This window comes from Pinus tabuliformis, chromosome 6 (assembly GCF_031772625.1).
Source record: "Pinus tabuliformis cultivar Carrire ecotype Pingquan chromosome 6, CPIR1, whole genome shotgun sequence".
Lineage (NCBI taxonomy): Eukaryota > Viridiplantae > Streptophyta > Pinopsida > Pinales > Pinaceae > Pinus > Pinus tabuliformis.
Genome location: NC_142292.1, coordinates 2003431262 through 2003452832, shown reverse-complemented (window position 1 = coordinate 2003452832; position 21571 = coordinate 2003431262).

The window sequence follows — 21571 nt, the reverse complement described above, 5'->3', positions numbered from 1 at the left end:
GGGTTACAACTCCAAAATATTTTGATATCGCGATGTTGCAATATGATAGTGGAAAGCACCAAGAGGGCTGTGGTGAAGTAAAATTATGAGTGCGGATACAAACAATTCCTCTAGCCCAATAATGGGTCTAGCCAAAACTGATACATTCTATGGAATATTTCCTTAGGTTATAACCAATTAAGAGGGCCTACCTCTTAGTACACTTATCCCGTTTGATGATGTCCTTTCTTGCTCACTTTAGATATCTCTCGTTTCCTTCTTCAAACATCTGAAACAAGTAAACAACAACAAACAACAACCATGATAATAGACAAATTGTAATTCAACCTACTTAACAAGTCAAGAAACATTAAGCTATGAACATGTAAGACGAGAAATCATGTAGGAAATCAATCGATAGTTGCATATATATTGAATCAAGAAGAGATTACAACCATTGTCTTGACGTTTCCATTCTCCTCAGACAATACTAGGTTCCCGCACAGATCTGCTAGCATTCCACGATGGCTTCAGCAATTATAGTTTTAAGGCTCTTCCCTTTAGGGTTCACATTAAAAAAATTCACACTTCTCCCTCACACAACTAGTGGGCTACAACTATGAATAGCTTTTTGTTTACTCCAAACTTAATTAGCACTAGCACACCAACATTAACACTAGCTTGTGCTTGGGAAAAAGGGAGGTTTATATAGGATGAATGGATGGGAGATAGATCCTCTTCTCATGGAAGAAGGTCTTATCTCTTGAGGTAGTTCCATCATTATAGGGGAAAGGAGCCCAAACTAACGTCCTCGACCCCATCCAGCCAAACCATTTACCAGACTTCTGTTACAAAGCTTCTAGAGCTGGAAGCTTTAGCTCTTTATTTAAAAACCTTTCCATAAGAGGACCAGCGCGACTGGAACAAAGCTCAGTCGCTCCAGTAGGTGCGACTAGAACAAAGCTCAGTTGCTCCGGTCAGAGATAGGGACACTGTTAATCCCTACATATCGGCACCAAGAGGACAAAGGCCATTAGCGCCAGTCTTGTAAACTAGGAAAAACAGAAGATTTTGGGGAAATGGTGCAAACGGGAATTTCTCTAGTCATGAATAGGGACACAATGGGACAGTGACAAAATGTTGTGTAATAAGCACTGAAAAATATTTAACAAATGATTGCTGTGAAAAACGAAAGCCAGGTGGACTCTTTCTCTCTCCTCCAGTAGGGCCATGTGGCAGGATAGGATTGGTCCCGACAAAGACACATGGTAGCTGACGTCAGCATGACGTGGTGGTATGATGCACACGTGGCATGCAGATTTGGCATTTTAAGGGGTCAAATGGGGTGAAAATAGGATGATACATGTCACCACTCATAAGGTGACATGTGGCAAGATACAACGTCACAAATCAGCAATCGATGGTCCCTTCTCATCGCAATCACAAAGGAGAGGAGGGTGAAACTAGAGACATGGTCTAGGAAGGTTGTGATTGTCAATATCCAGTATTTGGCTAAGGGCCAGGTCACTGCACTAGGTCATATGAGAATGAATGAAAATAGGGGATGAGCCATATGGGGCCTAAAGGGGATCGAAACTTGCCTATTTTATGATGTTTTTAAGTGTAAGATGATGATGGCGAGAATCCCCGATTCAATGATAAAATAGTATTACGGGGTATCTCAGGGCTTTGATAGTATTTTACTGGGAGTGTGGTACAGTAGATGAGTCGGCAGTTGTGATCTGAGTCTGTTATGGCCATTACACGTGTCACTCCTGGTTCTTGCAAAATAACAATTAAAGCAGTTCAAACAGAAAGCGACAGGGAACCTGCCGAGAGAATGAGGCATAATTTAGTAGAGACACAATTGCAACCAGAGGCCAATAAAGAGGAGTGGAGTGGATATATGTACAATACTATCATTTCAGTTCATTTCAAAATTCTGTTTTTCTGTTTTTTATTTCAGTTCATTTCCAAATTTTGTTTTTCTATTTTTGATTGATTTCATTATGCTATTTTAGTTCCAAGAAAGACATCTTTCTGTTGTAATAATGGGAGGTGACAGAGCCAGTGCCACAAGATAGCTAGCCATGTTGGCAACTGGAGGTTCTCTTGAGATATTTTGTAATTCTCTGTTTCTCCCTCTCCTTATAAAAGGGAGGAAGAAACACTTAACAAGGGTTCTGAATTCTGAAAAAAAAAACCACATGTTATTTTTGTGACTTTATTACTTCAAGATCTGCATCTTCCAGAATATTAATGAAATGGTGGTGATTCCTACATTCAGGTACTACAATATGTTTTCCCTCTATTAAATTCCATTATTAATGTTTCCTCTCCGATTTGATGTAATTGTAGCTGTCAGAAATGTTTCATATGCTTTTATAGATTCATTTGTGTTGACTAGTTAATGCACATGCCTGTATGTTTCTTTGAGATTATATCTTTAAATTACACTCCATGAATCATAACATCCAATCCTATTACATCCATATGCCTATCTTTAACTTAGATAAGTATAGAAATCTTGAGGCTTCAAGCTCTATGTGATGAGTTAGTCTTCTCCCTCTCTTCTTTCATTACTCTGCAAAGTTTATTAAATTGTAAGTCCTCGAATTACTCGGCCTCCGCCAGTTTTAACATATATTCCTATGAGTTGTATATGTGAAAGGATACCAGAAATACATGGCTTATATCCTTGGATGAAGGAACCAATCCATGTTTTTATTTTTATATTTGTAAATAGTATGTGTATGAGATGCATATGATGTCGACGGTTTCCTGAAGATCATATAAGACACATAAATATAGATTTTACTAGGGACTCATCTTGTAAGCAATCAAAGGATATCTCTGGAAGAAACAAAAGGTTGATTGGAAGGTTGGGGAGGATACTGAGTTGCATAAGGCCAAGGAGAAGGTATGGACCATGAAGGATGAGTAGGAGAATACCAAAGGGGCAGGGGTACATTCTTGTTGGGATGGTAATAGGAATATGATGCACCTTGCATGCCCTGCTATTATGGCCGAGGTCCTTGAAGCCTTCTTTGATTGATGTAACAGAGTTGTTCAACCCCACCTTCTGCCCCATGGTATACATCTCTCAATCTAGGCAAAGAAGGACACTTATATGTGGAATGGGTTTCCTCATAGGCCTATGAAACCTCTATAACATTTAATGGACATTCATTTTTGGGGTGCTTAGTAGTGCATTTAGGGAAAATATAGCTAAGGCTCTCTCTACTTCCTCTTGTCTCCTCTTGACTTGCATGGTGCCTGTTTGTAGAGAAAAGGTGCGAAGAAATTCACTTTTAAAGTCCTCCAACATGTTTCCAATTTCAGCCTTGATAGATGTGGTGGAGGAAGAGGAATTGGCCAAAGCTTGACTAGCCCTACCCTTCTTTCTAGTAGTCCTAGAATGGTTTTTGAATACAGCCTTGATCTTGTCATAGGGTAGCTGATAAATGTCCCCTCCAGATAGCATGTTTAGCATTTCTAGTATGTCCTCCCTGATTCCTCTAAGAATGACTAGCTTGAGTGATTCAAGATTAAGGGTGCATATGGCTCCTTTCCTCATAATCTTCCAGGGATTAATTTGCTAGAAGAGTCATTCTAGATATTTCCTCATTGGTGTCTTTGAAACTACAATAGTCCCTATACTTGTTGTTAAATGCTTACTGCTTTTGAGCCCAGGTAGTGATGATGTCCCCAGGTAGACCCATGAACTAGCGTAAGGCTGCATCCTTAAGGGTGGATGGGAACAAATTCAAATTCTAGTCATCAGAGGTATAATCATAAGTTCTATAGATAAAAACAAAGTAAAAAAAAATTATCATGTTCCTCTGAGGTTAAGACATGGAAGTGAGGAAGGGTAGAAGGACTTATTTTTTATATTAACATCTCCATTAGCCTCTCTAATGGGAAAAAAACCCTTATTTCTATTTTTAGCCATGGTGTAGGTATGTGGAATGTCTTCTTCCCCAATAGGCTCTTCAAAGATCTCAGGTGGTTCACCTAAGGGGTCCTCTAACACCCCTACAGTTCGAGAGGGAAGCTGGCAGTCACCGAAGAAGAGTGAAGGTTGATTGTTTGATGGTGTGGAGGTATTTGGCAATAATTTATCTAAAGTGTCTCTACTCCTATGAGGCATGAAATAAATTTTTTATTTTTATGTGTTTTTTGAAAATAAACTACAAAAGAAAAAGGAAAGAAATAATGAAATTTATCTACCCAATGAAAAAAAAAAAAAAAAAAAAAAATTACATCTACCTAGACTCCTCGAAAATGACGCCAAAACAATGGTGAGCCATGGTATTGCACCAAGAGTGCTGCAACTTCCAAAGCCTCTTCAAATTTACTCTATCAACCCAAGGCTTCGTACAAAATTAGAGGTGACAATGCTATATACACAGTAGATGCATCATTCTACTCATGCCACCCTCAACTGGGTCACTTGATCATTAGGGTTCTAGACTTTTCCTCTAATAAACTAAAAGGAGTCTAACTACTAAAATTAAAATGTAAAGGCTAGTCCTAGTGAAATGAAAGTAAATGTTTTTCAACTCAGAAAATGATAGTTGCCAACTTATAAATGCTATGAAAGGACACAAATCTTATGCTAAGTTGTAGAAAGGGAACTGTGCTAGCTTGCAATCAATCATCTATCTATTAGGGTTTCTTGAAAACAAAAGATTATTGTACCATTTCATAATTCAGTAATGCATGCATTGACTATATAATTCACACTTGCATAGTAAATAAAGTTCTAATTGCTAAATTCAGAAATGAAAGAACTAATGCTATCTAATATTGCAGGAAGGAAATGGAGTGATGGGATTGGTCTACGTGGCTCTATTGGCCTTAGACTCCAAGACGAGGGGTTAAACTACTCCTAAGCTAAGCTATGTTATCATTGTACGTAAAAATAGGGTCAAAACACGTTGCTATAGGTGAGCTACAAGAAGTTGTTATAGGATTACTGTACTAGTACATGACATCCTCAAATGATACATGAAGTTGGCTGAGAAGGTTTGGAGGGTAAGAATTGTGAGATGAAGTGTTGGAAGGGTACATGAAAGTTTTGGAAAGTGTGGGGAAGGTGATCACGACCCTTAGCCAAGCCCAGTAATTTAAGAAGGCTAGATTTGGGCTAAGATGGTTTGCTCATAGTGACCGAAAAACATAGGTTTAGAACATGGGTTGTCATGCATCAAGAAAAGGTCGAGAAGGCCTAAATGGAGTTGGTGAAAGGGTTCCTTTCCTATAGATCAACAACCCTGCAATAAAGCCTGCACATGTTTCTCTTTTCATTTACAAATTATTACAAGTCAATGTTAAAAAGATGAATTGAATTTACAAATGCTTATCTAAATAAGGCTAAGAACTTGATCCATGAAATAAAATACCTTCTAAGAGCAATAATGAGAAGTAAAATAACAAATGTCAATTTTCCCAAGAAATCATAAACAACTATCTAACTAATGCTAAAACTTGATCTATGCAATGAACAAGAAATAACACTCTATTTTGGGCTGTGAGAGTGGGGTCCTCTAATAATGATCCCATGAGGGAGATGATATAGGGGTTATTGTCACGATATTTTTGATGTATTTTACTCTACTGGACCACAACAAATAATTTACCCTCTAAGCTAATGGAAGCACGAATAAGAAACAACTTAATCAATCTTCCAAGCTAAAAGAAACATGAATAATCCTGAGCAATAAATCAACGTTATAGACTAGGAATATAGATACAAGAGAGGAACTTCTGCTGCAAAGGTTGGGTCCTAACCCAAGAGCTTCAGCCCTCTGAGTCAACTCAGTGCCAGATCAAAAAAAGGTTCTCATTATCATTCAAAAAGTGTCAAATACATAAGAAAATAAGAGTCAAATGTGCTTAAGCTTAATGACCTCTTGGCTACAATAAAATGTTTAATCGTAATGAGTCCCTTAGCTTGTTTATTTATACAAAAGTGGGGAGCTACCAACAAATCCTTAGAAAATATGGATATTTGACTCCCTAACTCAAGAATAGGTGAATCTAACTCTTCCTTGACTTGCAGTGGCTCGACCGCCAATGAAATCGACTTACTTGGCTACCAACGACACCATGTTGATGAGATAGAGTCTGGGATCTTTGACTAATTTGAGGAGTTAAGGAGGCGGAGAACCTCCTAGAATCTCTCTTCCATGTCTACTCCAAGTTCAAGAACTCAAATCAACTCAAAATTGCTCCAATTCCTGCATTTAACACACATTAGGCCACATGACATAGTAACACATCTTTACTCATCACAATAACCATAATATAACAAAATTTGTAGATAAATGTGAGAAGAATAAAATTTAATAAGATGGAGGATGGAATTGTGACCCATATAATATACCTATTGATGAACCTGATTAATTTCTACAGCCTTTGTTGATCAATAATTTCAACATATCAGTGATCAATCAAGTGGGATTGAATTCCTTAACCAAAATGAAGCCTTAGGAAGAATCACCCTAATAACAACGACTCCACTAATTCACATGGTGATGATTTCCCAAGTATATTGGATGGTCTCTTGTTTTCGTAAGAAGACTTGGATTTTCAATGCTTTGATCTAGAATATGATTTGATCACAGAAACGTTTCTCACAGGAATTGCTTCCTTAACTCACAAAACCTTGTGTCGAAGCGTGTGTAATGAATCAATTGATATATCATGTTCTTCTAATTTGCATTTTGGTGAATTAAATCTAAAGTCCACACAAGGTGATAAGGTTTCCCATGATGAGGAAGATGATGCGGTAATCATTGAACACTACAATTTGGGTAATCTATTTGGTGATGTTGATAAATCTGATGAAATTGTTGATTCTAACATTTTCCATTTGATGAATAATTATCTAGCTAAAACAATTGATGATAGTTGTCTTCACATAAATTTTGACCTAACCATTCTATCAAAATTCAATCATTTAACATTTAAAAATTTAGGCACTTGTGAGGAAGTTAAGGCACTTCAACTTCAGTTGATGGTTATGCCATGTTCTCACAATCTTGATGAGATCTTCAAACTAGGTCATGCTATAATTTCCTTGCATAATTCATTTCTCAACAATCTTTCATTGGATCTAAGCTAGCCCCTAAATGGCTTAAAGCATTTTCAAGTTAATCATATTAATATTCAAGATGGAGTTGAATATTCCTATTTGGTTAATCCTTCTTTGTGCAATTTCCTTGTATCAAATCCAATATTGGAGCACATATCTTTCACATATATACATAGATTTGAAATATTCCATCATGATTATCAAGACAAAGATCATCATTTCCTGAAAGATATATCCCTATCAAACTCTTCCTTAAGTAATCAACTCCTTGTCTTTCTTTCCTATGCTTTGGAGCTAATCATTTTTGTTCTGGTCTAATCAATCCTTTTGAGTAGCATTCAATGTTTGAATCAAAACTCCCATGTTGATATAAAAACTAGATTTCATTTGACATATCCTTCTAACATTTTGTCAACATGTTATTATTCTAATTGGTTTCCTAGATTTACAAGGCCAACAATTGTTTTTAATTCCTTAATATTTCATATCACTGGTCTGGTATAGAATTAGACACAAAGGGAACTGATCGAGAATCAAGAATCTTGTATGTCAAGCCACCAATCTTATTATAACATTGGGTCTAACAAATGCCATTCAAATAATCATTTTCCCACTAGTATATCTAATGATAGTTGTTTTACATTCATTGATTTTTTTCAATCCATTGATCTTTATGATTTGTCATTTCGCTGTTTAGATACTTTTCAAACAGATGAGAAACTTCAACCCTTGCTAATAGTTATGTCAGGTGCTCACTATATTGAAAAGGTTTCTGAACGGGATCAGGTTGTCTTTTCTTTGCAATATTCTCCCATGATTCAAATGCGTTGATTGAAAATTCATATTTCCAAGAGTTTCAAGGTTTTTCAAAAGGATTTTTTCAAATTCCATGATCGAATTTATGATTGGTTGGAAATGTTTTACTTAGAAAGCTCTGTCATAAATAATAAGTTTCAATATTTCTTGAGGTTTTGTAAGAATGAGAACATGGATGAATACATTAACGATAAGATTTCAAGATTTGTATGATTGTTCTTTTGATCGAAAAGTAAAGGCTGCAGACTAGTTAAAGTTAGTTGTTATGGCACATATTTCTACTAGTATGGAAGACCTTCAAGTTCATGTGTAAATTATTCAATATCACATATTTATTTTGGCACATTGTTTTATACTGGTACTAATTTCCCGCATCTTTATACTTTCAAGTCAGAAGAAGATTCGTTGGTCGCACTGGAAATTTTAATTCACTTAGCCCTAACCTTCTAGCTGGTTAGGTGAAGAGTATGTCTAGTTGCATTTTAGATTTTCTCTTCCATTGCATCTACCCTGCATTTTTCTCATCTATTATTTATGTTTTCTTGTTTTCTGTCTTGCAATGCTTACATTTGCTCCATTTTATTCTTTTTTTCTTGTTTCGTCATGTATTTTAATTCACATTTTTTTTAATACGACCATGCATGAAAACTGTTATTGTCTGGCTCAAAAGGCAATGCGGCGAGCCTTCAAAGGGATTTGTGACACACGTCAACATTTGGATAACTTTTGGTCCCTCTTCTTCACTTTGGTCTCATATATTTAAAGTCAATGATGTCTAAACAAAATATATTAATTTTTCTAGATGAAAATCTATAAGCGGAACCATGATGCTCGTATCTATTTTATGATTTCCATTCCTTGAAATGGTACATTAATTGAATGATGTTTTTCTTTCCAATATAGTCAAGTAGAGAAGGGAAAGGAGATAAATAAGTGTGGGCATATTAATTTCATAGGTATATAATAGTCTCTGAAGGAATAACTTCTCTTTCTCTCAATAATTTGGTATCCCTCTTCCACCCTGATGATATAAACAACGATAAAATGCCAATGAGAATAGTGAAAATAAAATAAGGGTTGAAAGAAGAGAAAGGATTCATGTGCAGAGAGGTGAAGCAAGAAATTATTCGGGGTACTAAATAGGCTCACTGGAAGTGAATAAATTCTTGTCTTCCGGTAGTGACTCTCCCATGGGACTGAACAAACCTATTGGCAGTGGAGAAACACTAGATATGGAACTAAAACTTTGAACATCTTAAACTCATGAATATATACTATCCTTCTCCACAATAAAAAACAAATGAGATATGGTAAGCCTTGTAAATGTGTTTAGCCAAGAAATGAGAGAGGAGAGACTATACTTATTACCCGGATATATAGGGAAGCTAACGTTATCCACATGACGAATCAATACTTCCTGAAAGTCTAGACTCTATGCATAAAGCTAGGCCTAAACATAGAAGTTGAAGTTCTTCTACTGTTTCACCAAGTGTTGTCATTGCAACAAATACCCTCCAAAATTTTTTCTACACTTGAATTTCATAGCCTCTTCGTGATCGTACGATATGTCGTTCCAAGTTTATCATAGTCACTTCAAGGTCAATTGATTATTTTGTAAATGTTCAAGTTTTATTTTGGGATTCTAACTATTGAATCCACTTTGTTAACAATCAATGTCTTCCTGAGAAGATATGAATTGTGTAATCCTTGAGAAAAAAGCTTTCACAATCTCTAGAAATAGTGATTGTGGAGTCCTTAGTGGTTGGTATTTCCCAACTCCTACTCATTGCATAATCCTTGATGTCAGTTCTTCCATCATTGGGAGGGATAGTGACCACACAATACCTATGTAAATTTAGTACAAAATTCCAGTTGACAACCTCTCTCACTCTTAGTTACAAGTGTATCATCATCCTAAAGAGTTTTTTCAACTATCACTTTTCCATGATTTTGCTTTAATAAGTGATTTTTTCACTTTCAAAGCTGTCATTTTTTTCTTGTTTTCACTTTCACAAGTGTCAATTTTTCTTTCTCTAGCGTTTTTATGTGTCGCTTTCATTTTCTTTAGATTTTGCAAGTGTCATTTTCACTTATTATTACTTTCACTCCTAGATTTGTTTCACTTTGGCACACTAATAGAGCAAGCTCTAGCACAATGTTTTGTATTAGATAATATTATATATCATAATAATATGGTCTAGAAACTCTCCCATAGATTAGCACAATTTCTGGTTGCATTTATGTTAGGTCCCTATAATACTAGTCATTACCCCATTACTGTTGTAGTTGTATCCCTTATTAATATTGTTGTGCCCCTATTGTCCTCATATTGTTATTACTGTGCCCCATAGAATCCCTGTATTGTTATTTTTGTGCCTTTATATTATTATTGTTAGGTCGGCTAGGTTATATTGTGACTCTTTAGACTCCTATATATAGAAAGGAGGTTTTGTCATTTGAATCATCAAATAATCATTCATTTGTGTAATGTAAAGGAGGTTGTCCCTCGAAGAGGCTGAATTCTAAGGCATTGATCTATATTTTCTATCTTTTTGTGAGCTAGTTTCATAAGCATTTGGTATCAGAGCTTTGGATTCTAGGGTTTTGATGCTCCAAATAGGTCATCATGGAATTTTCACTATAACTTTGTTTCTGCGACATTTCAAAAGCAGAAAAAAAAATCCATTTGAGAGGAAATCACATTGAACCTTGGGTCAGAATTACAGATCTTTTAGCGCTATATTTGCGGAGATATGATTTGAGGAAGTTGGTCTTTTTGCAGACTCCTGAATTACATTCTAAATAGGTGACCTGGGGAAAATCGTCATAACTTTCTCTCTGAGCATCGGATTAAAATTTCGTAAGAAGGTACAGAAAGAGAACAGACTATAGTTTCTTGTATGCATTTTTCACAGCCAAAGGTCAAAATAGGGACACGTGGTATGCCATAGAAGTTTTCTCTACTGAACTAGTCTACAATGAGGTCATTGTGGGAGATTTGGTATAACTCTTCCTTGGAGAATCCAATTTGGATCAGACTGGTGGCATTGAAAATATGACACAGAGGGCTACTGTAGGTCACAATATCATAACTGTATGATCTGAAATTATTGAGATACATCAGAGGCAATATCAAGCTCCTACAAAGTGAAAAAAGCTGTGTAGATCTTTTTTAAATTTTTGCTTAAGCTTAGTTTGAAAAATTATTTTGAAGGAATTCAAAGGGCATAGCAGAACATTATTATCGGTAACTGATGCCCCAGGGAAAGAAAATTCAAACACCTAGTAAGCAACCTGAAAGCTCTAGCATGACTCATGAAGAAGAGGAAGAAATACTACATGATATATCAAAATTACAAGACCAAGTGCAACAAATGTCACTCTCACAAAAGCTAACATAAGCTAAGATAAATGGCGTGGAATCTAAGATAAAGGGCGTGGAAGCTAAGATGAATGGCGTGGAATCTAAGATGGACAATTTGAAGATAGATTTGAAGAAAGATTTGAAGACAGAAATGACAGATTTGAAGACAGATTTGAAGACATAAATGGCAGATTTGAAGACAAATTTGACAAATTTTCTATGAGAAATACTTACTAATGGTGAAAGGGTAGTAAAGGAAACTCATGATGTGAACAAAAGAAATGTTAATCATGATTTTGTAGACTCTAATGTTGGATCGAAGACCCACCATATTCCAAAAGTCGATATGAGGAAGTTTGATGGTAAGGATCCTGCAACATGGATATTACAGATGGAGCAATTTTTCGATCTCAATAATGTGCAAAACACACAAAAGGTACGTATTGCAACTTTATATTTGGAACCAAATCAGTTTGTATGGTATCAATGGCTTTGCTCTCGTAAAAAAATTATCACTTGGGCAATTTTTACGGAGGAATTGATAGCACATTATGAGGATACAAAAAGAAACACTTTTTTTAGCCAATTGATAAGTGTCAAACAAAAGGGTTCAATAATGGAGCACATCGAGGAGTTCCAAAAATTGAGCATAAGGGTAAAAAATATTCTAGAGGAGCATAGGATTGATGTGTTCATAGGGACTTTAAAGGATAATATCCAACATGATGTTCGCCTTTGGGAACCTGATTCATTAGAGAAGGCATTCAGGTTAGCAAGAAAAATGGAAAGAAAAATTATGGCAACCAGGAAGCATACCACTCACAACTATAAATATGAAAGTGTTGTTGCCCCTAGTCTTCCACAACCTATAAGGTTGACACCACAACAATTGGAATAAAAAAGAGCAAAAGGGCTTTGTTACAGTTGTGATAGAAAATACACTAAAGGTCATAATTGTGCTGAGAAGAAATTATTCTACATAGATTGTGAAGAGGAAGAACAAAAGGAGCAAGAAAGGTAAAAAGAAGAGGATATACTCCAGGAACAAAGCCTAGATAAAGAAGAAATGAATCCAAGCATATCTTGTAATGCATTGGTGGGAATTACCACTCCTTAAACCATCAAGATAGAAGGAAAAATCAAGAAGAAAAAGGTAATAATGTTGATTGATTAAGGAAGTACCCACAATTTTATTCATGGTAGGGTAGTAAAAGAATTGAATTGCTTCCTATATCCAACACCAGAGTGTCAAGTGATGGTTGCAAATGGAGGAATAATAAATTTCTCTGGAAAGTGCCATAATATCAAGCTATCCATGGGAAAATACGTATTGACTAGCCGAATGCTTTCCATTCCAATGGGAGGTGCTGATGTTGTACTAGGAGTCCAATGGCTACAATCCTTGAGTACAATAGCTTTTAATTTTCAAGAACTTTTCATGAAATTTTCTGCAGAAGGAAAGGAAGTTGAATTAAGGGGTATTATAGGGAAATCGAGAAAGATAATCAACTCTAACGGTATGACAAATCTTCTAAAAAAGGAACAAAGAGGTGTAATTGCACAATTATGTTCACTAGATATTTCGACATCGAAATCATCTGTTTCTCCAGATCACCAAAAATTCTTGGACAATCATTCCAAGGTATTTGAGACTCCCAAAGTTCTCCCACCTATTCGTGATCATGATCATGCTATTCATCTGATTCCAGGAAGTGTTCCTCCAAACATCAGGCCATACAGATATCCCTATGCCCAAAAGAGTGAAATTGAATGTATGGTGGCAGAAATTCTAGAGGCTGGTATAATTCAACCTAGTCAAAGTTCTTTCTCTGCTCTAATAGTATTGGTGCACAAGATGGATGGATTATGGAGTGTGTGTCCAGATTATAGGGAGATCAACAAGATCACTATTAAAGATGAGTTTCCCATTCCTGTCATTGATGAATTACTGGATGAATTGCATGGATCAATTTACTTCACCAAGTTGGATCTTCGTTCAGGATATCATCAAATCAGAATGAAGACTAAATACATTCCAAAAATAGCATTTAGGACTCATGAGGGTCATTATGAATTTTTCGTCATGCCTTTTGGCCTTACCAATGCACCTTCTACATTTCAAGGTTTGACGAATTCCATTTTCAAACCCTTGCCTAGAAAATTTGTGTTAGTATTTTTTGATGATATACTAATATACAACAAGTCTTGGAAGGATCATGTTGAACATGTTGACAGGGTGCTACAACTATTGGAGGAGAATTTTATATGCAAAAAGATCCAAATGTTTCTTTGGAGTACAAGAGGTGGAATATCTAGGTCATATTATATCTCATGAAGGAGTTAAGGTAGACCCCAGAAAAATTAAAGCCATTAAGGAATGGAAAATCCCCACATCCATAAAGCATCTGCGAGGATTTCTCAGATTGACAGGGTATTATCGCAAGTTTGTTAAGAATTATGGGAGAATAGCAGCATCTATAACAACATTATTGAAGAAATATGCATTTTCATGGACTCTAGAAGCAACAAAGGCCTTCGAACATCTTAAAGAGGCAATGTGCCAAGCACCGGTCTTAGCTACACTGGACTTCACAAAAACCTTTATTGTGGAATGTGATGCCTCAAGAAATGGTATTGGTGCTATTTTAATGCAAGATGAAAGACCCATTACTTTTGAAAGTCGTCCAATCAAGGGAAAGTTTTTACACAAAGCTATTTATGAGAAGGAAATGTTGGCAATACTACATGCACTTAAGAAATGGCGACCCTACCTAATTGGAAGGCACTTCAAGGTAAAAATGGATCATGATAGCCTTAAATACTTTTTAGAACAAAGATTATCCTCTGAAGAGCAACAAAAGTGGGTCACAAAGATGTTGGGTTATGACTTTGAAATCATCTACAAAAAACGGAAGAAAAATGCGGTGGCAGATGAACTCTCAAGAAAGGATGAGGATGTGGAAGCATTTTTGTGCACCATTTCTATTATCCAACCAGATTGGATAAATGAAGCAAGGGAGGAATGGAAGAATAATAAATAAGTGTGGGCACTTATTCGAAAGTTACAACAAGATTCCAGTACATCTGATACATTCAGCTGCCAAAATGATTCATTATGGTACAAAGATTGCTTATACCTCTGTAAGAATTCCCAACTCAAACAAAAGATTCTTATGGAATTGCACACTTCTCCATTAAGAGGGCACTCAAAATTTTTAAAAACTTACCATAGGGTTAAGAAGGAATTTTTTTGGGATGGCCTTAAATCGGATATTCAAAAATTTGTGGCAGAATGATTGGTTTTCCAACAAAATAAAGTTGAAACAATTAAGACCCCGGGTCTATTACAACCTTTATCCATTCAAATCCAACGTTGGGAGGAGGTTTCAATGGATTTTATCACAGTTTACCCAAGTCTGAGGGAAAGAGTGTCATCATGGTGGTAGTTGACGGACTTACCAAGTATGCACACTTTTTTGCATTATGACATCCATTTAAATCCAGTACAGTTTCTACTGCATTTATGGAAATAATTCAAAAGCTACATGGAAATCCAAATATTATTGTAAGTGACAGAGACCCCATTTTCACTGGAAATTTTTTGACAGAATTATTTTCTTGTCTCGGTACTCAGTTAGCTCATAGCTCATCTTATCATCCTCAATCTAATGGTAAAACTAAGATAGTAAACAAATGTTCGGAAGTATATCTTCGTTGCTTCTTATATGATAAACGGACATAATGGGTCAAATGGTTGCCTCTGGCTGAATGGTGGTACAACACTTCCTTCCATACAACAACAAAAATGACCCCATTTATGGCACTTTATGTATATCAGCCACCATCCATCACATCATATTTAAGAGAAAATTCTAAGGTTCAAGTAGTGGAACATCACATCGAGCATCAACAACAAGTCCTCCAACTCCTAAAGGATAACCTCGTGTTGGCGCAAAATAGAATGAAACAACAAGTAGATCAACATCACAACAAAAGAAGTTTTGATGTAGGTGATTAGGTATTCCTACGGATACAACCATATAAACAAATGTCCCTCAAGCAAGCTAAGAAGGATAATAAATTATCACCAAAGTATTATGGTCCGTACAAGGTGTTGCAAAAGATTGGTACTATGGCATACAAATTGGAGCTTCCTGCAGCTTCTTGAGTGCACCCAGTTTTCCATGTTTCATGTTTAAAGAAGGTTATAGGTGACAAGCTCCCAGTTCAAACAATATTGCCAAAACTTGACGAGGAAGGAAAATTATATTGGAACCGGAAGCAGTCACAGAAATAAGAAATCGACAGCTATGAAATTGATCAATTTCGGAGTATCTCATCAAGTGGGAGAACTTCTCCTCTGAAGATTCCACATGGGAGGATGAGAATTTTATACAGAATCATCCAGAACTACTCAAGCGTTGAGGACAACACTTTTTTGAAGGAGAGGGGCATGTTAGGTCCCTATAATACTAGTGATTACCCCATTACTATTGTAGTTGTATCCCTTATTAATATTTTTGTGCCCCTATTGTCCCCATATTGTTATTACTGCGCCCCATAGAATCCCTCTATTGTTATTTTTGTGCCTTTATATTATTATTGCTAGGTCGGTTGGGTTATATTATGGCTCCTTAGACTCCTTTATATAGAAAGGAGGTTTTGTCATTTGAATCATCAAGGAATAATTCATTTGTGTAATGTAAAGGAGGTTTCCCCCTCAAAGAGGCTGAATTCTAAGGCGTTGATCTATATTTTCTATCTTTTTGTGAGCTAGTTTCATAACAATTTAACACTTGTGTCATAAGTTGTATTCTAAGTGTCACAAAGCTACCTTTTAATTGTCACACTTAGAAATAAGTGATGTTTTGTTGTCGTTTCAAGGTATGCATGTGGATCTTGAGTTTTTTTCATTCTCTTATTTTATTTTTGATGGTATACATGTGTGTGATTCTATTTTGGAACTTCTTTATATCATGTGTTCTCTCTTGTTCCATTAATCCAACACGTAACTATTTTTTGGCTTTCCCTTGTCCCCAAACTTTGCATACCTAAACCCCCAGATATTGGATGAGTGCATTGCACAATCTTAGCCAACACTTTATCATTGTGCCCAGAGCTAAATTATGCCTACCTCCATTGCACATCACATAGTTCTAGTGGACAGTGGAGCCTCCTCGTGATCAATGATGAAGAGAACTGTGCAATTCACTAATCATGTCCCTCATTCACTACGTATTTCAAAGTTATAGTGACTATTCTTTCCATTCATTCTCACTAAAACCCCTCACTATGAAATTCCTTTCATTGTCTTTCCTCCTACTATGCATTGCATAGTTATAGTGGACAATGTGGTCATCCCTAAATCCTTATGAAACTCAATTTTGTAATCCATGCTTCCTCTTCCATGATCACTGCACATTACGTAGTCATGGTCAACAATCACTCCATCTTTGTCTCCTGGAATTTCCCTCTGCACAAAATCTCTATCAATACTCTCCTGCACTATGAGGTGCACAGTTCCAGTCATCAGTGATGCATCCCTAGACCCTTGCAACAAAGAATTGTACAACACCATGTCTCCCTATCTCTCTTGGGCATCTTCAACCTTCAAGCCTCTAGTCATTGTCTTTGGTACTTCACACACTTTCTTGTCTATTCCTCCTTCCCTAGTGCATTGTGCATATCTAGTGAAAGATACCCTACTTCTTACCTCCTATAATTGGACAATGATCCTAAGGAAGCCTCTCCCTCCCAACCCTTTCAAAGATTCATCACATTCAACAATTTGTATGAGCACGCAAAAGGTAGAATAGGTGGTTTTAAAACTAATTTTGGCTTGCCATGAGTGGACTTCATATGGAGGTGTTATTATATCAACATGACAAAGTGAGGCTCAATGGATATTATTAAGGAGAGTTTACAAGAATGCACTTGTGAAGAAGAACCAAAAGGAGGAACCATCATGAAGGACATAAAGAATCTTGGACCAAGAAAAAGAGATGACAACACATGGTGATTTGGAAGGTTCCAACTTTGATTCAGACCCTTTGGAGGGTGAACATTCAGTGCAAGAAAATATCTATCATGAAGAAGTAAAATTCGTAACAACAAAGAGAAGAGTTTGGCATTGATACAATTAAGTCTTATGTTGCCATTTGCCAATTCATGGCTTCTCAAAGTGTCATCAAAATTCATATGTGTCAATGTATTTTTCCACATCACTTGTGGAATGTAATTATGTAATTTCAAAAAAATAAAAAAATGTAAAATGTTTGGAAGCCCAAGGGTCCCACATGGAATGTGAAAAGTCACTAGAAAGTTCTAAAGTCATGTAGAAACTCAAAGGTGACATAGGAATTCGAAAAGTCACATGGGAGTTCAAGAGTCATGACGAAAGGACAAGAGTCACAAGGGAGGTGGAGAGTCACCTCAATTGTTATATATACATCCTCATAGCTCAATATAAAGGACTTCTGACTTTCCATCTTGGCTTCTTTAGGTTGGCATAGGAAAGAAGATTCTTCTTTGGGAAAGAAAATGGTGACTTAATGTTCGAGTATTAGGGCTAGTGTGGCATCGTGTGGATCGTGTATCTTGGAAATTTCATTTAATATATGAATCTCTTTGAGCTAGTGCACCTTCATACATATGTCATGAATGGCTGTAAAACTATTCTTTCATTGTTTGAAGTGTATGCTTATGTTAATACATAATAATAAAAATGAATTATTTTGTTGTCTTTGGTATGAATCTTCTTGAATGTGCTTTGTTACTCGCTTTTATGATCGTTTTTATCTTAATGACTACTTGGAAACTTAACTAATGATTCTTTACATGTTATGACCTTGACCTATGAGAAGATGTGAGAATACCAAATATACGAAGAAATACAACCCAGAACACAAAACAATATAACGAAAACAACAAGTATTTTATTATTCAGAGATGAAATCAATGTTCACTTGCCTCTTCGAGGGGGAAACCTCCAACAAAGCAGAGCTCAATTAAAAAATAAGCCACGATACTCCTCAATGGGGAGTCTCTATCCTTTATATAGGATTCATACATGCAATACCATGGGTCAATGCCATGGTTATCAGAATACCGTCTATCTAATACCATGGACTGTTTGCAACTAATTGTGGTTCCTTTCTTAAATGCGGCTCAACCACTTACAATTATTAATATGGGCTTTATTGAATCTTTAACTAACTATAACTATGACTTGACCCTATTACATAAATAAAGGGGTTAGGGTTGGACCCTAACATGCCCTCACCCATAAAAAGCAGCCTTGTCCTCAAGGCTGAAGCTGCGGAAATTGTTGAATAATAGTGGTTGGTTCCTAGGTCGCATCTTTTGGAGAGGTGTCTTTCCACTTGACAAGGACTTCCTTGATGATGTGGCTGCACAGATGTCATTATCGTGTGTCAAGGACCTATTCAGGTCAGAGCTAGAGTGAACCTTCTTCATCCAATTTAGGTAGACTAGATTGAATGCTGCAATTGTTCCTCACCACTTTCTTGAGGCATGATACATGGAAGACATGATGGATTTTTGAAGTTGTAACTGGCAAGACTAGCTTGTAGGCTACTTCTCCAATGCACTGAACTATTTGATAAGGTCTGTAGAATTTTGGAGCTAATTTCTGACAGCCCTTGTCTTTGAGTGATGTTTTCTTGTATGGTTGCACCCTCAAGAATATTTAATCACCTTCTTGAAATGTGTGCTCTAAAATATGTTGGTCTACCTCTTGCTTCATGTGATTCTGAGCTTGATGGAGATTATCTTTGAGATGGGATAGCATGGTTGCATGGTTCTATAGGAGTTGATCCACTACTTGCACCTTAGAGGATCCAGTGAGATAAGAAGTATGTGAAGGTCGGGATTGACCATACATTGCTTCATATGGAGTCATCTTGGTGGCTGCATGATAGTTAGTATTATACCACCTTTCAGCTAGAGGTAACCACTGTACCCATTGATGTTGCTTTTCTAAGGTGAAGCACCTTAGGTAGGTCTACAAAAGTTTGTTGACTGGTTCAGTTTGACCCTTAGTTTGGGGATGATACGAATTACTTAGTTGGATTTGGGTGCCTCGTAGCATGAAACGTTCTTGCCAAAAGTTACTGGTGAAGGTTAGGTCACGATCAGACACAATGGAGGTGGGCATGCTATGCAGTTTCAATATCTGGTCCATGAAAGCTTGAGCCACCAAAGTGGGGGTAAATGGGTGGGGTAGGGTGCAAAAATGAGCATATTTAGAAAGTCTGTCCACAACCACCATGATGATTGGTTTGTTGCCTAACTTCGGAAGACTAGAAATGAAATCCATAGAAACATCCTTCCATATTGAAGTAGGGATGGGCAATGGTTGTAAGGTGCCTAGGGACTTGACTATTTCTCCTTTGTGGCACTCACACACATAACATTCAGCTACAAAAGTAAGAATGTAAGTTTTCATGCCTGTCCAAAAGAAAGAGCGACGAGTGAGAGCACAAGTCTTCTGAAAGCCTGCATGGACTGCAGTGGGAGATGAGTGCAACTCTACCAAAATGCACATTTTGAGGGTGGATGTTGGTGATATTACTACTCTATCCTTGTAGCAAAGAATCTCATCCTTCCAAGAGTAGACTACTGTGGAATTAGGATCTACTCTCAAGTTATTAATGAGTTGGGAGAGAGAGGGATGTGAAAACCATTCCTTGGGGGCTTATTCAATCCAATCTGGTATGGCGAGAGAAATTGATAACAGGGTGATTTCATCCTCAAATTGGCATGATAAAGCATCTGCTACTACATTTTCATGCCTTTTCTTGTAAATTATCTCATAATCATATCTTAGCATTTTGGTTAGCCATTTATTTTGTTGGGGTGAGAATAAACATTGCTCCAAAAGATATTTGAGGCTTTGATGGTATGTGCGGATTTGGAAACACCACCCCAATAAGTATGGTCGGTAGGTCTATACTACATGTAAGATGGTAATCATCTCCTTATCATAGGTAGATTGTCCCAGATGTTTCCCACTTAGTTGTTGGCTGGTGAAAGTCAAGGTTCGATCTTCCTACATTAAGACAACACCAATACCAATACCTGAAGCATCACATTCAATCACGAAATATTTGGTGAAGTTGGGTAGTGCCAATATGGGAGTGGAACACATGGCCTCTTTGAGAGCCATAAATTCCTATTTTGCTTCATCAGTCCAGACGAATGTTTTTTTCTTGAGAAGGTTAGTGAGGGGTCTAGCAATGCGACCATAATTGTGGAAAAATTTGTGATAGTAGTTTGTGAGACCCAAGAATCTCATCAAACTTTTCAAGGTCATTGGTTGGGGTCAATCCTACATTGCTTGGATATTTTTGGGATCCACTCGGACACCTTCATGACCCACAATGTGGCTCAAATTCTTGACTTCTTCCATGCCAAAAGAGCACTTGGACAATTTGAAAAATTAATTTATGCTTCTGGAGCAGTTGCAAGAGCAGGTCTACATGTTGAAGATGTTTTCCCAAGTGAGGCTTTAGATGAGAATGTCATCAAAGAAAACGAGGACAAATTTTCTGAGATATGGTTTGAGCAGGTGATTCATGAGGCTTTGAAAATTGGATGGGGCATTACAGAGACCAAATGGCATGACCAAGAATTCATAATGGCCTTCATGAATTCGGAAAGAAGTCTTAAGAATGTCTACTTCTTTAATGCGTATTTGGTGATAGCCCAAGCGACTATCTAGCTTAGTAAAGAATTGAGCACCATGTGGTTCATCCAGAAAATCATCAACAACTGGGATAGGGAATTTGTCTTTGATTGTGAGTTTGTTGAGGGCCCTGAAGTCTAGACACGTGCATCATTCCTCATCTTTTTTGAGCACCATGACCACTAGTGATGAATAAGCATCGCGGCTAAGACGAACGACACCAGCTTCCAGGAGTTCCTTGATGATTTTTCCAATTTCATTCTCTTGGGCGAAAGGATATCTATATGGGTGCACATTTGGCAGTTGTGCCCCTGGGACCAAAGTGATGTTATGATCATGTTCACCTCTAGAGGGTGGAAGCTCTTTAGGTTTGTCAAAGATTTGTTGGTGGTGGTTTAATACTTGTTTCATCTCAAGATGAATCTGAAGAGCAATGGTGTTACAGGGAAAAGTGTCTACTCAGAACTGCTTATCCCACTAAGGTGTGATAGCTGCTTTAGAAACAAACAAAGTAAAGCTACTTTCATTTTTCCTTTATGAAGTATAGATGAGAGAAGAACAAAGAAGACCAACCTCTGTCTTGCGCTAATCTCCTAGTTCAATTCCT